This window comes from Ascaphus truei, chromosome 15, assembly GCF_040206685.1.
Source record: "Ascaphus truei isolate aAscTru1 chromosome 15, aAscTru1.hap1, whole genome shotgun sequence".
NCBI lineage: Eukaryota > Metazoa > Chordata > Amphibia > Anura > Ascaphidae > Ascaphus > Ascaphus truei.
This window is the reverse complement of record NC_134497.1, coordinates 19,642,059-19,654,558: the sequence shown is the minus strand read 5'-3', so window position 1 is coordinate 19,654,558 and position 12,500 is coordinate 19,642,059. Positions and strand designations below refer to the sequence as shown.

General features: G+C 45.3%; 1 protein-coding gene across 1 annotated transcript in view; it reads left to right on the top strand.

Annotated features, from left to right (window-relative positions):
* The first annotated feature begins 11,918 nt into the window (after positions 1–11,918).
* Positions 11,919–12,500, top strand: part of TP53INP2 (tumor protein p53 inducible nuclear protein 2) — a 23,535-nt gene continuing 22,953 nt past the window's right edge. Inside the window, 1 exon segment of the mRNA XM_075571898.1 lies at positions 11,919–12,095. The gene's annotated coding sequence lies outside the window, so the exon portion shown is untranslated.

Sequence of the window (12,500 nt, the reverse complement as noted above, 5' to 3'; positions counted from 1 at the left end):
CTAAACAGGCTGAGTGAGTACCTCTCCTGCTATCTACCCCCTGGCAAGGCCATTCCGTTTTTACCTTCCCTTGATTTAAAGCATTCCACATAGAGAAGCACTCTCTTACCACTCCACAACATCTACAAGTACACTTTATTTGCTGTGACTTTCCCAATAAAGTTAAGAAAATACATAAGGACTTGTTGTGCTTTCAAAGATTGATGAGTTAAGCTATCTGGCCTCATTCACATCCTACACGTGAGCCTGGTTCCAGAATATGGATCTTCTACAGTGGCATTCTGATGACATTTCTTGGATTGGCAGGATTATAAATACAAAGATGAATATTTTACCAGGACTGTTATATCTTTTTTCAAGCTTTACCTGTGAATATTGCTAAAAGCATCCTAGATTCAATCCAAAATAATGAAGTTTATATGGGATCATAAACCTCCTCGGGGTAGCTAAACATGTTTTATTTCGGGGGGAAAGGGGAGGGAGGATTAGGTTGTCCAGATATGCCTAAATATTATTTAGCATCCCATTTAAGAACGCTTAGAGATTGGTATGCATGTGCTGCTATCAAACAATGCGTATAGAGAATGCCATCACTAACATTCCCTTACATAAAATTATTTGGTTACCTAAAAAACACAGACCTAAGGAATGATATAAACATGCTATAAATGGCTTTACTCGGGGGAAATGGGACTCAACATTCAGGAAATTCAAATGACTGCATCTTCTTTTCCATCTCCTCTGACTCCAATATTGCAAAATCCGGCATTTTTAATCCTGCATTGGCCTCAGGTTTGTGTGACCCGCAGGAGACTGGAGGGTGCCAGAAAGTGGCCAATTTTTAGAATCAGATTCAATCTTTTCTCGCAACGCAAATCTGATTTTGATTTGGCAGAAAATAGTAGATTTCAGTACTTTCAAATTAGACCTTGGATACCACAACCAGATATTAAGACATACAATACAATACAATATTAAGAAAGCCGCGATACAAGGATCGACGCTTTTTCAGGATATCATTACTCTTTCTACATCTACTGCAGGTCTTATATCATCGATCTACAATATACTTGTTCGCATAGAGAGGGAGTGGCTCAGCGAGTAAAGACACTGACTGGCACTGAGTGTGAAGCAGGCGAAGGAGCGGCTCAGTGAGTAAAGACACTGACTGGCACTGAGTGTGAAGCAGGAGAAGGAGCGGCTCAGCGAGTAAAGACACTGACTGGCACTGAGTGTGAAGCAGGAGAAGGAGCGGCTCAGCGAGTAAAGACACTGACTGGCACTGAGTGTGAAGCAGGAGAAGGAGCGGCTCAGCAAGTAAAGACACTGACTGGCACTGAGTATGAAACAGGAGAAGGAGCGGCTCAGTGAGTAACAACACTGACTGGCACTGAGTGTGAAGCAGGAGAAGGAGCGGCTCAGCGAGTAAAGACACTGACTGGCACTGAGTGTGAAGCAGGAGAAGGAGCGGCTCAGCGAGTAAAGACACTGACTGGCACTGAGTGTGAAGCAGGAGAAGGAGCGGCTCAGTGAGTAAAGACACTGACTGGCACTGAGTGTGAAGCAGGAGAAGGAGCGGCTCAGTGAGTAAAGACACTGACTGGCACTGAGTGTGAAGCAGGAGAAGGAGCGGCTCAGTGAGTAAAGACACTGACTGGCACTGAGTGTGAAGCAGGGGAACCTGGTTCAGTTCCCGGTGTCGGCTCCTTGTGACCTTGGGCAAGTCACTTTATCTCCCTGTGCCTCAGGCACCAAAAACATAGATTGTAAGCTCCACGGGGCAGGGACCTGTGCCAGCAAAATGTCTCTGTAACGCGCTACGTAAAAACTAGCAGCGCTATACAAGAACAAATTATTATGATCTATAGTAGTATACAACCTAAGTACTTTTTAGCTTGGAAAGACATGTGGCACATGCAATTTCTGACAGTCAATGGTCTGAAATTTGGTTTAGAGCTGGGGGGCGCTCCCCTGCTTTCGAGCATATTCATCGTCCATTTGTACTCTTCATAGGGAATATTCCTATCTGGTTCTTTTTCGTTGGTATTTGTTACCCTCCAGATTAAAACACATATATCCTATACCCTATAGCCTCGGACAGGTGTTGGTGTGACTGCTCTGTGGAAGGTCCGTTTTTCCGTGCGTGGTGGTCTTGGATACAAGGTGTAGGAACCACGAAGGAAATGGCTGGCGTTAGTCTCCAGGTGGATCCGTTAGTGGCTGTGTTGGGCGCAGAGGATGTGGATAAAAAGTACGTCCTTAAATCTAACTCCGGTTTCCTAATCGCACATTTACTATTAACGGACAGATGTAGGGAGTTATAGTATATAGATCAGGAGTGCGCAAACTGGGGGCGCGCAAATTTTTCTGACCTCCCTATAACTCCTCCTATTACCCCATATAACCGCTCACTATAACTCCTCCTATTAGCCCATATAACCGCTCCCTATAACTCCTACTACTACCCATATAACCGCTCCCTATAACTCCTCCTATTACCCCATATAACCGCTCCCTATAACTCCTCCTATTACCCCATATAACCGCTCCCTATAACTCCTCCTACTACCCATATAACCGCTCCCTATAACTCCTCCTATTACCCCATATAACCGCTCCCTATAACTCCTCCTATTACCCCATATAACCGCTCCCTATAACTCCTCCTATTACCCCATATAACCGCTCCCTATAACTCCTCCTACTACCCATATAACCGCTCCCTATAACTCCTACTACTACCCATATAACCCCTCCCTATAACTCCTCCTATTACCCCATATAACCGCTCCCTATAACTCCTCCTATTACCCCATATAACCGCTCCCTGTAACTCCTATTACTCCATATAACCGCTCCCTATAACTCCTCCTATTACCCCATATAACCGCTCCCTATAACTCCTCCTATTACCCCATATTTTCGCTCCCTATAACTCCTATTACCCCATATAACCGCTCCCTATAACTCCTCCTATTGCCTCATATAACCGCTCCCTATAACTCCTCCTATTACCCCATATATCCACTCCCTATAACTCCTCCTATTACCCCATATATCCGCTCCCTATAACTCCTCCTATTACCCCATATATCCGCTCCCTATAACTCCTCCTATTACCCCATATAACCACTCCCTATAACTCTTCCTATTGCCCCATATAACCGCTCCCTATAACTCCTCCTATTACCCCATATAACTGCTCCCTATAACTCCTCCTATTGCCCCATATAACCCCTCCCTATAACTCCTCCTATTCCCCCATATAACCTCTCCCTATAACTCCTCCTATTACCCCATATAACCCTTCCCTATAACTCCTCCTATTGCTCCATATAACTGCTCCCTATAACTCCTATTACCAGATATAACCACTCCCTATAACTCCTCCTATTACCCCTTATAACCCCTCCCTATAACTCCCCCTATTACCCCATATAACCGCTCGCTATCACTCCTCCTATTACCCCATATAACCCCTCCCTATAACTCCCCCTATTACCCCATATAACCGCTCGCTATCACTCCTCCTATTACCCCATATAACCTCTCCCTATAACACCAAACAGAGACATAACAGGACTGCCTGGTGATGAAATAATAAATACCTGCTTTATATGACACTGTATCACCGTACACACACGGGAAAGGGAGAGTGCAGGAAGCTGCACAGTGTGTAATTGAGCTGCTTGGGAGACCCACACATATCCTGTCACATGGTAATACGGAGACCGAATACATGGGAAGGAATCTGCCCATGGGAGCAGATCGAGGTGCATGAAAGTTACGTGACCAATGTCCACTGGTTATGTGACAAGATGTTGCCTGGAGAAGTGGCATCGTATTTCTTCATATATGTATATTGAGTTGACCCTCTGGTTGCACATTATCAGGGACAGGCTCAGACAGTCCTGGGTGTATATGTAATATAGCGTGGCGTCCTGACTGCAGAGTATCAGGAACAGGCTCAGACAGTCCTGGGGTTATATGTAATGTAGGGTGACGTCCTGACTGCAGAGTATCAGGGACAGGCTCAGACAGTCCTGGGGTTATATGTAATGTAGGAATTCAAATGTATTGTACTTGTGAAATCAGAACTGCTGATGTATACACAATAAACCTGGTCCTATGAACACAATAATTGTATTCAAATGTCACCTATCGAGGAAGTGTCATATCAGACTCCAGATACCCTGAAACTACCCCAGCCTCCCCAGCATGGCACTGCACCCCAATACTGAGCTACTGTACACAGGCAGGGTAGCACTGAAATAAGGAAGCTTGGCCAGGTACATGCTAAACGTCACATTATAATTACGTGTGGGCACCTTCAATGGTCTTTTGGATGAAAAAAGTCCTCAAATTAAGTAGTATTTTTTTTTTTTAAATGTATTTATCGAGAAACAAACAAAAACTAAAATTCCTTCCGACGTGGATTCAAATGTCCGAACAAACGTTCTCAACGTTGGGAATTGTAATCTGTGAACCTTCCCATCCTTAATTACAGCAGGGTCATTGTGACTGTAGTGAGGGACCGTTGCTGTGCCAGGAGTGAGTAACACTGTCCTAGAATGAGTGACACTGTATTGAGTGAGATTCGCACCGAATGAGACTGCCTTCCAATGATGAGACTGCCATTCAATGAGGTATACTGTCCGAACAATGAGTGAAACGACTTTCCAATGAGTGAGACTGCCTTCCAATGAGTGAGGCTGCCTTCCAATGAGTGAGACTGCCTTCCAATGATGAGACTGCCATTCAATGAGGTATACTGTCCGAACAATGAGTGAAACGACTTTCCAATGAGTGAGACTGCCTTCCAATGAGTGTGACTGCCTTCCAATGAGTGAGACTGCCTTCCAATGAGTGTGACTGCGTTCCAATGAATGTGACTGCCTTCAAATGAGTTATACTGCCCTCTGATGAGTTATACTGCCCTCCAATGAGTGAGACTGCCTCCCAATGAGTGAGACTGCCCTCCAATGAGTTATACTGCCCTCCGATGAGTTATACTGCCCTCTGATGAGAATGAGTTATACTGCCCTCCAATGAGAATGAGTTATACTGCCCTCCAATTAGTTATACTGCCCTCCGATGAGTTATACTGCCCTCCGATGAGTTATACTGCCCTCTGAGTTATACTGCCCCCCAATGAGTTATACTGCCCTCCGATGAGTTATACTGCACTCCGATGAGTTATACTGCCCTCCGATGAGTTATACTGCCCTCCGATGAGTTATACTGCCCTCCGATGAGTTATACTGCCCCCTCCAATGAGTTATACTGCCCTCCAATGAGTTATACTGCCCTCCAATGAGTTATACTGCCCTCCAATGAGTTGTACTGCCCTCCAATGAGTTATACTGCCCTCCGATGAGTTATACTGCCCTCCAATGAGTTATACTGCCCTCTAATGAGTTATACTGCCCTCCAATAAATTAGACTATTCTCCAATGAGTGAGTCTGCCTTTGTAATGAGCGAGACTCACTTGGAATGAGTGAAACTTCCGTTCAATGAGTGAGTGTCCTCCACTGAATGAGACCACCTTTTTATGAATGAGACAGCCTTCCATTGAGGAATACTCCCTACTGATAATGTCTCCTACTGTGTCTGTAAATGTATGTATGTATTTATTTATTTATAAAATATTTTACTAGGAAGTAATACATTGAGAGTTACCGCTCGTTTTCACATATGTCCTGGGTACAGAGATATGATGACAAATAATACATGGTTACAAATACACAGTTACATTAAGTGAACAGGGTTATTTATATATTATATACAAGACATTGCATGCACAGTTAGAGATAATATATATTATAGGCATATGTAGCAGTTACAGACCAGGTTAAAATGTGAGACAGCCTTAGTTATGAAAGAACTTAGACTGGTGGTGGATGTGAGAGTCTCCGGTAGGTTGTTCCAGTTATGGGGTGCACGGTAAGAGAAGGAGGAGCGGCCGGATACTTTGCTGAACCTTGGGACTATGAACAGTCTTTTGGAGTCAGATCTCAGATGATAAGTGCTGCGTGTGGTAAGGGTGAGGAGCTTGTTCAGAGAGGCGGGTAGCTTGCCCAGAAAGTATTTGAAGGCAACACAGGAAAGATGAACTTTGCGCCTAGACTCAAGTGATGACCAATCTAGGTCTTGGAACATTTCGCAGTGATGTGTGTTGTAGTTGCATTGCAGAACAAAACAGCATATTGAATTGTAGAGGATGTCAAGTTTGCTAAGGTGGGTTTGGGATGCCGAGCCATATACTAGGTCCCTATAGTCGATAATAGGCATTAGCATCTCCTGTGTGATGCACTTTCTGACCAGCGGGATTAGGGAGGATTTGTTCCTGTAAAGTACACCTAGTTTGGCATATGTTTTTGATGTCAGGGTATCAATGTGCATCCCGAACGTTAAATGGGAGTCAAACCATGTGCCCAAGTATTTAAAACTAGTAACAGGAGTTAGGGTGGTGTTAGTGTTGGTTCTGATCTGGAGCTCAGTCATTGGAAGCTTTAAAAATGTAGTCTTGGTCACAAATACCATTGTTACAGTCTTGTCGGTGTTTAAAAACAGTTTCTTTTGGGAAATCCAATTTTTAAGTCTCAAAAAGTCAGATTGAAGTACTGTATGTGTTCAAGGTCGGAGAAGCTATGGCTGTGTGCATATAAGGCCTCGGACACGCTTACCGCTGGCATGCTGAGGCGCGCTGAGGCTCAGGGAAAGCAGGTGCTTTCCCTGGCCTTGCGGTTGCTTACCGCAAGCGCTCTCAGCAGCCATCAGGGGGCGGTCCGGGGGCGGGCGCTTCACTGGTCGGGGGCGGGCCAGTGACGTCACGGAGCTGGTTCGCCCTCATTGGGCGAACCGCTCACGTGACCGGCCTGTCTCGCCGGCAAGCAGGGGAATTTTAAATTCCCCTAAGACCTGCGCTTCCGCAAGCGCGCGGAAGCGCAGGCGAGCCCCTACTAAAGCCGCTCTAATTGCGGCTGTAGGGGCTCAGTGCTGAGCGGGCGCGCGCGTCAGCACACTTCCGCCAGCAAGCGCCAAACATGGCCGAGGCCTAAGATTGTGTCATCTGCATACATGTGTATTGAAGCTCCCTTACAAGCTGTAGGAAGATCATTGATGAACACTGAGAAGAGTAGGGGCCCCAGAACAGAGCCTTGCGGGACACCACAGGTGATATCCAGGGGGTTGGAGTTAGAGCCTGAGATGGACACATGTTGGGATCTACCTGATAGGTAGGACTGAAACCAGTTTAAAGCATGCTTCCCTATTCCAGAGCTCTGGAGTTTGGTAAGCAGGATAACATGATCAACTGTGTCAAAAGCCTTTGCAAAATCTAGGAATACTGCACCAGTGAGTTGTCCCCGTTCCATTCCACACTGGATTTCATTGCAAACTTTTAGCAGGGTAGTTACAGTGGAATGTTTGGGGTGAAAGCCAGATTGGAATTGGCTAGAGAAATTTGTCTTGGTATAGTAATCACTTAATTGGGACAGGACATATTTTTCCATGACTTGGGATAGTATTGGGAGAAGAGAGATTGGCCTGTCGTTTGAGAAAGTGTTTTTGTCCCCACTGTTGAAGATTGAGACAACTCTGGCAGTTTTCCAGTTTTGGCAGATTTCTGGCAAATTTCCCAATATACCACTTGGATTGTCAGCTCTTCTGTTCAGGCCCCCCCCCCCTTTCCTTACGTGGTAATTTGCTGGCTGCTTTTCACCCCCCTGTCTGCACTTTATTGCCCCTGTATTGTCGTATTGTGCAGTGCTGCGTACGTTATAGAAATAACAATGTGTATGGGCTTCCCAAGTGTCTCAGTGGAAAGGTCACTCACTGCCTTTGAAGTGGATGGATTAAAACCCCAGTGTCACCTCTCCGTGTGACCTTGAACAAGTCACTCAACCTCCCTGAGCCTCAGGCACCATAACTAGACTGTAAGCTCTGCAGGGCAGGAACTCATAGTACCTGCAGAATGATACATACACACATACTGCGCTGCGGCCACTGTGGGTGCCATATAAGAAAAAATAGTATTATTACTATTATTAATCAGTGATGCTTCTAATTAAGAGTGCACACAGTATGTATATATATATATGCAAATACAACTGTATGCTCATCTGCATGTCTTAGGCAGGTCTGCAACCCCGCCTTTCCCCATTATCACCCAGCACACAGCACTTCCACTGCAGCAAGGGATTCTGGTAAATGACATGCAAATGAGCACGCAGTGCCACTTTTTGCTTCAAAAACCATTTTTAACATGGTTCCCTATACATATACACATATGTAAAGCAACAAAAAAGTATCCTTCTGAAAAAGCACACGGGCATAACAAAAGTGTGGCAACAATACAAAATGTATTAAGTGGAATAAAAGCAAGGGGAGAAAGATTAAAAGAGGAGGGGGACTCTCATCTACCCGAACACATATTCCAGGAGGCAAAGGCACATGAAAGGTCACAATATATACCAAAAAGTCATCAATCAGTATAAGCAGCTCTATATCTGGTGTACATAACACTATTACACAGACTGCAGATCTGTGCATAGAGAATAGAGCATGACGGGAATTACAGAAATGAATGCAAAAATGGGGACTATAGTCAGAGGCCCAAAATTACAGATGCCAATACATCCCCATTAAAGCAAGGTATGCTAGGCCAAAGTACAAATAGCCAGGGCCTCTATAATGGAAGGGGGTTAGGGGTACCCCCTATAGTCCCCATTTTTGCATTCATTTCTGTAATTCCAGTCATGCTCTATTCTCTATGCACAGATCTGCAGTCTGTGTAATAGTGTTATGTACACCAGATATAGAGCTGCTTATACTGATTGATGATTTTTTGGTCCCCCTCCTCTTTTAATCTTTCTCCCCTTGCTTTTATTCCACTTAATACATGTTGTATTGTTACCACACATGTGTTATGCCCGCGTGCTTTTTCAGAAGGATCCTTTTTTGTTGCTTTACACATTTATTATCCTTTAGCACCACTGCCTATTGATACTTAGTCATAAATGAAGGTAGTTCTTGGGCTCCAGTCACGAACAGTACAGTGTTGATGCGGTATACTTTGTGTTTTCACATATACACATATATAGAGAGATTAATATGTGTAGAGAGAGAGCTAATTAATTATGTTTATATTAATAAATATTATATATAGATGGTATTATATGGAGAGAGAGGTACATGCAATTAATAAATAGCAATTAATACCTGTAGAGTGTAAGCTCTCCGGATCAGGGCTCTCATTACCTCTCTGTATCTGTTTGTGCGTGTCTGTCCTTATTGGGTATTTGAATGTAACTCGGTTTAAGTAATTATCACATTTGTACCGGGCTGAGGAATATGATGGCGCTTTACAAGCAAGCGATAATAATAACAATATGTTTGTGTGTGTGTATATATATATATATATATATATATATGTATTTATAGATGAATATATGTATATCTTAATATATGTATATATAGTGAGAATAACCTAAGTATATAGATATTCATATATGAATATATGCATATAGAGATAAATATATAGAGATTTTATTATATGTATAAATAGAACTGTCTATATCTATAGAGATATATAAATTTATATACAATACATATTTTAAGTTATGGTGGGTGAAAAGGCGACAAAAAACATCCACAAATAATAATAATTATTATTTGTTCTTGTATAGCGCTGCTAGTTTTACACAGCACTTTACAGAGACAGTCCCTGCCCTGTAGAGCTTACAATCTATGTTTTTGATGCCTGAGGCACAGGGAGATAAAGTGACTTGCCCAAGGTCACAAGGAGCCGACACCAGGAATTGAACCAGGAATTGAACCAGGTTCCCCTGCTTCACACTCAGTGCCAGTCAGTGTCTTTACTCACTGAGCCGCTCCTTCTCCTGCTTCACACTCAGTGCCAGTCAGTGTCTTTACTCGCTGAGCCGCTCCTTCTCCTGCTTCACACTCAGTGCCAGTCAGTGTCTTTACTCGCTGAGCCGCTCCTTCTCCTGCTTCACACTCAGTGCCAGTCAGTGTCTTTACTCGCTGAGCCGCTCCTTCTCCTGCTTCACACTCAGTGCCAGTCAGTGTCTTTACTCACTGAGCCGCTCCTTCCCCTGCTTCACACTCAGTGCCAGTCAGTGTCTTTACTCGCTGAGCCGCTCCTTCTCCTGCTTCACACTCAGTGCCAGTCAGTGTCTTTACTCGCTGAGCCGCTCCTTCTCCTGCTTCACACTCAGTGCCAGTCAGTGTCTTTACTCGCTGAGCCGCTCCTTCCCCTGCTTCACACTCAGTGCCAGTCAGTGTCTTTACTCACTGAGCCGCTCCTTCTCCTGCTTCACACTCAGTGCCAGTCAGTGTCTTTACGCACTGAGCCGCTCCTTCGCCTGCTTCACACTCAGTGCCAGTCAGTGTCTTTACTCGCTGAGCCGCTCCTTCTCCTGCTTCACACTCAGTGCCAGTCAGTGTCTTTACTCACTGAGCCGCTCCTTCGCCTGCTTCACACTCAGTGCCAGTCAGTGTCTTTACTCGCTGAGCCGCTCCTTCTCCTGCTTCACACTCAGTGCCAGTCAGTGTCTTTACTCGCTGAGCCGCTCCTTCCCCTGCTTCACACTCAGTGCCAGTCAGTGTCTTTACTCGCTGAGCCGCTCCTTCTCCTGCTTCACACTCAGTGCCAGTCAGTGTCTTTACTCACTGAGCCGCTCCTTCTCCTGCTTCACACTCAGTGCCAGTCAGTGTCTTTACTCACTGAGCCGCTCCTTCTCCTGCTTCACACTCAGTGCCAGTCAGTGTCTTTACTCACTGAGCCGCTCCTTCTCCTGCTTCACACTCAGTGCCAGTCAGTGTCTTTACTCACTGAGCCGCTCCTTCCCCTGCTTCACACTCAGTGCCAGTCAGTGTCTTTACTCACTGAGCCGCTCCTTCCCCTGCTTCACACTCAGTGCCAGTCAGTGTCTTTACTCGCTGAGCCGCTCCTTCTCCTGCTTCACACTCAGTGCCAGTCAGTGTCTTTACTCGCTGAGCCGCTCCTTCCCCTGCTTCACACTCAGTGCCAGTCAGTGTCTTTACTCGCTGAGCCGCTCCTTCCCCTGCTTCACACTCAGTGCCAGTCTGTGTCTTTACTCACTGAGCCGCTCCTTCACCTGTGAGCATATTCACCTGTCTTAGACCAGGGGTGCGCAAACTGGGGGGCGGGGAGGGAGATTTTTCTGGGGGGGGCGCGGGTGGTTCCAGAGGCCCTGCACTCTTCCCCAAGGCATTTAAATTAAATGCCGGGGGTTCGCGTGAGGCCTCTGTAACTCCCAACGTACCGTGATTCAGACGGCTGTGTGACGTGTCGCCATGGCAACACGGCGTCAAAAGACACCCCGAGGTCATGTGACACGCGTCAAATGACGCCGCGGGTACCGTGACGTCACATGACCCCGCAGCGTCATTTGACACAGCTCCAAGACAGAAGGAGGACACAAGCACTGGGGCAGCCAAGACAGGGGGGCGCAGCAGCAACAGTTTGCGCTCCCCTGTATTTCACCTTTATCACCTACTGTAGCATACAGTGCTTCCACTGCAGCAAGGGATTCTGGGAAATGACATGCAAATAGAAACACAATGTGTCACCTTTTGCCTGAAATCCATTTTCACATGGAACCTTTACAGGGAGAGGGAGAGAGGGAGAGAGAGGGGGAGAGAGAGAGGGGGGGGGAAGGGGGAGAGAGAGAGGGGGGGAGGGGGGGAGAGAGGGAAAATATATATTTATATAATCTCTTGACTGCATCAATCCATAGCCAACCGATGACGTCACCTAAGCTTCTCAGCTCCGCCCTCTCTGTCCTTGCCCTCTCATTGGCAGAGCGGGTCATTGGGATGTCACAGAGGGGGCGGGCCAGAGGCTCTCTGACGTAGCCCATCAGCTGTTGGAGCATTGTAACCAGTGGCAGCAGCAGGAGCAGCAGCAGCAGATCTGACACTGTATCTACCTCAAGCTGGGCTTCTGTATATATATATACACATTATACCTCTATATACCTCTACATATTCTGTGTGTATATATATAAATATATACACACACACAGAGTGACTGCTGCAGAGGAAGGTAAGGCATCTCATTATCTCTCTGTGATATATATATATATATATTTATATATATATACACCTGTAGTATTGCTACATATATAGATCTGTAAGCCCCCAGCAGTAATAGGTTTACATGTATTTATTAAAAAATATAAATGCTTGGGGCTGATGGTATGTGTAGATTTATATATAGTGAGCGATAGATCTATACACTATTATAGTATGTGTATAGATCTCTCTCATATATATATATATATATAATTATCATTGTTTTTACCCTTGTATAGCACTGACCATGTACACAGGATTTTGGCACCCCTGCCCCATGAAGCTTACAATCTATTTTTTGGTGTCTGAGGCACAATGAGATAAAGTGACTTGCTCAAGGTCATAAGGAGCTGACAGCAGGAATTGAACCAGGCTC